Genomic DNA, 6,000 nt, shown 5'->3' with positions numbered 1-6,000 from the left:
ATGAAGAAGTTATAAATTTTTAACGGACCAATCATGTCCCGGCCTGTAAAAAATATAAATTTAAAATAAATCAAAATTAGCCGACGGAGTCTAAACAAAAGTTGTAGAGTACGTTCCCGTCTACGCGTGGATATAAAGAACGTTGAGAACAGAGCTCGTATGCGAAAGTTATGAATTTTAGAAGTCGGAAAGGAAAATTGCGAGCCTGATGCGAAATTGATGACGTGGCATGATCCAGGCCGTCGCTTGCTGATCACGCCTCACTTCGGATGAACGACACCTGGCCTTCGCATTACGCCCAACGTCTGAGCTCGGGTATGCGCCGCGTACAGCTGCTTCCCTCGGTCCACAAGCCTCCACGTCGCAGCATCCGGAGTTCGCCAAGTGTTGACCTGATCCGAACTACTCCCCGCGTAGCCAAGGATTACGCCCAACGTACGTCCGAGGCTGGGGCCTATAAAAAGGGTGCGAAGTTGCTCGGATTTTCCACACATTTCTCAACTCCTTTCTCTCACTACCCCCTAACCCCCCTAAGCCTAGGTAAACCCCCTAGCACCCGAAGGAAGCCCCGAGGCTCCCGGAGTCCCGAGAAAAAAGGGTCTTTCGGTTCGGAAACGCTGCTCCAAGCGAAGCCCAATTTTCGAGAAAACCAGCTGTAAGTGAGCTACGCTTACGCTATTTTTAATATAGCTTCTAATTAATTTTAGTAACATTATTAGGACCTTAAAATAATTATTTGGGCTATTATTATGTGTTATATAGAGTGTTGTTTAACGCTTATATAATAGTAATAATAGCTAGACTATTAATTAGTCGCGGTTAACGTTAGACTAAACACTAGTGGTATTGATAGTAGGTTTTGCCAAGGGAAAAAAATGGTTTTGAGATAACGAAGTGCTGTCCGAGTACCGAATCACCACCTTTCCAGGTGAGTGCATAGTTACTTTCATCTTACACATATATATGAAGTATTTTATATAAATTACGTGCTACGTGTGCATATTATCTGTATACTTGCTATCTATGCTAGATGAACGATTTTATACACGTTTTAAATGATTTAAACTGTATATGTATTTTATATCTACAAAATGTGTTGGGTAAAACATGGGTAGATGTAATAGTTGTTGTGTGACAAAATAAAATAATGAGAGACCTCGTTATAGATGTTATTGATGATCCAGTCATCTAGCGGAGTATAGATGACGACCACAGACTATTCTAGACAGTCCAGTGGAACGCTAGCAGGCTCGCAACCTGTAGGTGTTTATTTGAACTGTGTACTCACCAGCAGTATTCCATCCCCCACATGGTTGCCTTATTTGACATAAATTGCTGAGGAACCCCCGAAGCATGTGTTGTCACCCCGATGAAAGTCCTTAGACTAGGTCCCTTGTGTTAGATGTTTTAGGGACGTAAAGTGAGGATAACGGGAAGGGGTAATCGGGTTTGTTTGGTTGATGAAATTAATAAACTTATTTATTGTGGGTTGAAAACTCTATGTGCTCACCAGGCTCCCAAGCTTGACCCACTCAGTTTCTTGTATTACAGGTAGTGGCGCATAAGCATAGATGTTTGGATGAGAGATAAGGGATTATAGGCCTGTAAATACGAAATAATGTAGTAAGGATTATGTTGTACTGTTTATGCTTTTGATCGGTATCGAACATGACATCCCGAGGTAGGGGTGTGCAAAAAAACCGCAAAACCGAGCCGATTCGGCCAATCTGAAACCGGAAAAACCGAAACCGTGATAAACCGAAACCGAAAAAAACCGAAACCGAAAAAACCGGGTATCTACGGGTCGGTTTCGGTTTTGATATTTAGATATCCGCGGATACCCGAACCGAACCGTTATATATATATATATATATATATATATATATATATATATATATATATATATATATATATATATATATATATATATATATAAAACGAATAGAAAAACAAAGAAATCTAGCTTATTTATTTCAATTCGTGCGACATATTTTTTTTAGATTATAATACAAGAAAACTTAGCGCCATATATGTTCTTATTTTCTTTGTATGAGAAGGTGATTGTAACCCAAAGTATTTTAGAGAGTTTCTGAAGAATCTATTCTAAACTACAAATGATCCACTCAAAGTTCAACATCGGCAAATCGCAAGTCATATTTAATTTACTCGTTGGTTGAACAATTATTTTTGAATATATAATTGGTTTATATTTAGTTTATAGTTTTACTAAATGCTTACATTTAGCGGTTATCCGTGAACCGAACCGTGGTTACCCGTGTTTATACGGTTCGGTTCGGTTCGGTTTTTTAAGCAATTCGGTTCGATTTCGGTTAGTGCATGTGAGGTACCCGCCCCGCGTTCACGGTTCACAATTTTATTACTATCCAAGCCGAACCGCCCCGTGAACACCCCTATCCCGAGGTTTTTAATGAAATACATTTCTTTGGAAATTCTTTGATAAATCTTTATCATATTTTGTTTTTGGAAGCAATTTCCGCAACTCTTTATTTAAAATGTTACTCTGATTTTTAAACAAAGCATAAACAAAATCGGTCTTTTCTGACCGTGAAAATGGGGATGTCACAGCTTCCACCCCAGCCTCCATCACCCCCAAGTTCTGTCCTCGAAACCCTAATCAGTTGTGAGCATCTTTGAGCTATTTTGTGCCTTTGCATCTTGGTTTGAAGCTAGAAGAAGGGAGGGATGTTTGGTGAATCAAGGAGCAAGTCAGTGGACTCCGAGTTTGGTTGCATTCCAGTGTATTTGAGGAAAATAGCCCCTATCTTGACCTCTTATGTGTTAGATCTAATTTGGGGATTGAACCTTGGCATCTTTGAGGGCATTTCCATGTCATTTCGGATTTTAGGGTGTAATGTAGGGTAGAAGCTCCAGATCTAGAACCTTGGAGGGTCCTCATGGCATAAAGGTGCCATCTCTATGGCCATGAGAACCCCATGCATGTAATAAACCCCATTTTGGTCCTTTAAGCTTAAAAGTCCCATGCATGCACGTAAAGTTCGTGACTTTACGTGTTATATCGGCCTTAGGAGCCCAGATCTACCTTTTGGATGAGCTTTGCACAACAGAAATGTAACATCCGGACTTTCAGGTATATTATTGTGTGATTAATATTGAGATTTATGGAGTGACTCGACGAGTTGTGAGTCCAACTCGTCGAGTAGAGTCGAGTGTCCACGTGGATTAATGATTGGACTCGACGAGTCAGAGAGCTGACTCGCCGAGTAGGTGCTGGGCAAAGAAACCCTAATTTCCCGGGTTTGGGACCTATTTAAAGGAACTTATAGCCTCATTTGCGGCTACCCTTCCTTGAGAGCAAACCCTAAAAGTGTATAGAGAGCCATGAGAGTCTTAGAAGCTAAAACTTGGAGTATACTAGTGCATCTCTTGAGGAGAAGAGGAGATCACCCATCAAGGGAGTTAGAGAATCAGTGGATCTGGTGTAACTTCGTGCAAGGGCTTGAGTAAGAGGTAAAAGCTTGCACCTTTCTTGTTATTTTGCTTAGATCTTGTAAATATGGAAGATTAGGGTTTCTTCCACTATTGTTGAGACTTTGTATGCATAAGGTCTCTCTTGAGGCCTAGACTTCAGATCTGGACCTTGTGAGGTCCGGAGAGTCCAAAGATTATAGCTTTAGTTAACCATAGAAGAGTTATTGTGGTTAATCATCCTTGTTAGAGTTATATTGGCATTATGAGCTTTATATGCCATGTTTAAACGTAAAGCTTGCAACTTTATGTGACAATCGACCCTTAGGATGGTAGATCTAGTGTTTGGGGTGATGGATCTGCCTTAAATCGTTTGAATGAGGAAGCTGATCGAAGGGACTCGCCGAGTCCATAGCCTGACTCGACGAGTCGGTGAGGGTTTGTCCCGATGGGACGATTGAGTGATAACTCGGCGAGTTGGGTGTCAACTCGACGAGTTGAGCTAGACTTTTGAGACTTATGAGGATACGAGGGGACTCGACGAGTCGCAAGAGTGCACTTGACGAGTCGGGTCAAACTTTGACTGTTGACTCGAGTGTTGACTTCTGTTGACTCTGGGGTTCTGGTCAACATGAGGAACTCACTAAGCTTTGTGCTTAGTGAGTGGCTAGTTATATGTATGTGGTATTTTGAGGAACTCACTAAGCTTTGTGCTTACCGTGTTATGTGTTATGTGTTTCAGGTTTCTCAGGATCGCAGGACGGCACCAGCTTGATTGTACACACCAGAGAAAGAGTTATGTTTTTAGGATCCTGGATTATTAATGGAGTTGTGTTTTGTAAATTGAATAAACGAGATTTTTATACAATATGTTATGAAAAGTGTGCGATTTTAAAATGAAAAATTTGTTTGAAAATTTACGGTGTTACAAGAAATCGAGTTATGGACTTGGACATAAGTAGACCCAACGAGTCGCTCTTGGGACTCGGCGAGTCGGGGGTTGGGTTCTCCAATCTTCTATGATTTGAAGGGATCCAGTTAAGTGTAGAAGGGATCTAGATGAGTCCAGAAGAAGGACTCAACGAAATAGACGTAGCTATGGACCTGGAAACCATGGGACTCAGAGAGTGTATGAACACACTCGGCGAGTCCAAGGCAATCTCCCAACCCATGAAGGCGGACTCGACGAGTTGTTCATACAACTCGGCGAGTCACAGACTAGTCACACTCATATGGTGAAGATGAACTCGACGAGTTCAAGGACGAACTCGGCGAGCCAGATGAAGATAGTCCCGATGTTATGAAGGAGAACTCGTCGAGTTCTTGCTAGACTCGACGAGTAGAGTCGGGGTTGGGAACAAATGAAAGAATAGGGACTCGACGAGTTGATGAATCAACTCGACGAGTCAGGTCAACTGGGTGTTGACTTTGACCAGGATGTTGACTTTAGCCAGGGGTAAAATGGTCATTTTACCTTAAGAGCAATTATCAGTTTTTGACTAAGTACCTTTATGGAAATTTATAGCTGGAGAGTCGTCGGAGCAGTAGACAGAGATTCCTCACCCAGAGTTACATCAGTCAGTCACACGAGGTGAAATTTCCTTCCAGTAGGAACGGGTCTACGGCCACAATGCCGACCTGTTTAGATGATAGTAGTTCCGGATTTCGGTCTGATGCCGGGGTGGTCCCGAGAAGTAGTTATGTATGCTTGATTTCTTCGTGATTCATTCATATTTATGGTATGTGTTATATGTTCCGGACTTTGGTCCGATGCCGGGCAAGCCCGATGCAGTATATGTGATTATGTTATATGTTTATGTTTATGTTATGTTCAGTTTATACCGGACTTCGGTCCGATGCCGGGCGGGGCCCGATGCAGTGGGCAGGGCCCAAGTTATTCCGGACTTCGGTCCGATGCCGGGCGGGGCCCGATGCAGTGGGTAAGGCCCAATATGTGTTATATGTGTTATTGTATGGTATGTGATAGTTTGGGGGAGCTCACTAAGCTTTGTGCTTACAGTTTCAGTTTTGGTTTCAGGTACTTCCACTAGCAAAGGGAAGGGCTCGGGATGATCGCATGGCACACACCACAGATTTCAGCCTGGGATTTATTGAGACTCTGATATATTTTTCTCATTTGTTTGATACAGTATTTAATATGAGATTTTGAGACACATGACACTTGGTTTTCTTATTGATTATGGTTGATTATAGTTTCTTATAATATTTTCAAAACGAAACTTTTGGGTCATATTTTTGGGATGTTTCATCATCTTCATTTCTCTTTCTAAATCGGGCAGTGGCAAAGAACTCGAAGCATAATTCTTTATAAACCAACTCTTGAAGATGAAATAATCTCCTCCAACCAGTGCATGTTAATCGAACTCCACCTTGGTTAAACGTTTTGGTAAGATAGGGTGCAATTCCTTGTTCAAGCATTACTTCCTTAATCCAACCCCAATCAATCACTAGAGGCACATGAATGTACTTCACCCTTAACCAAGCTACTTTATTTCTCCATTCCATAAGCACCTCGGGCTCTACCACCTCGGG

Source organism: Lactuca virosa, chromosome 8 (assembly GCF_052849685.1).
Source record: "Lactuca virosa cultivar CGN04683 chromosome 8, Lactuca_virosa_CGN04683_v6, whole genome shotgun sequence".
Lineage (NCBI taxonomy): Eukaryota > Viridiplantae > Streptophyta > Magnoliopsida > Asterales > Asteraceae > Lactuca > Lactuca virosa.
Note: the sequence above shows the minus strand (reverse complement) of the source record.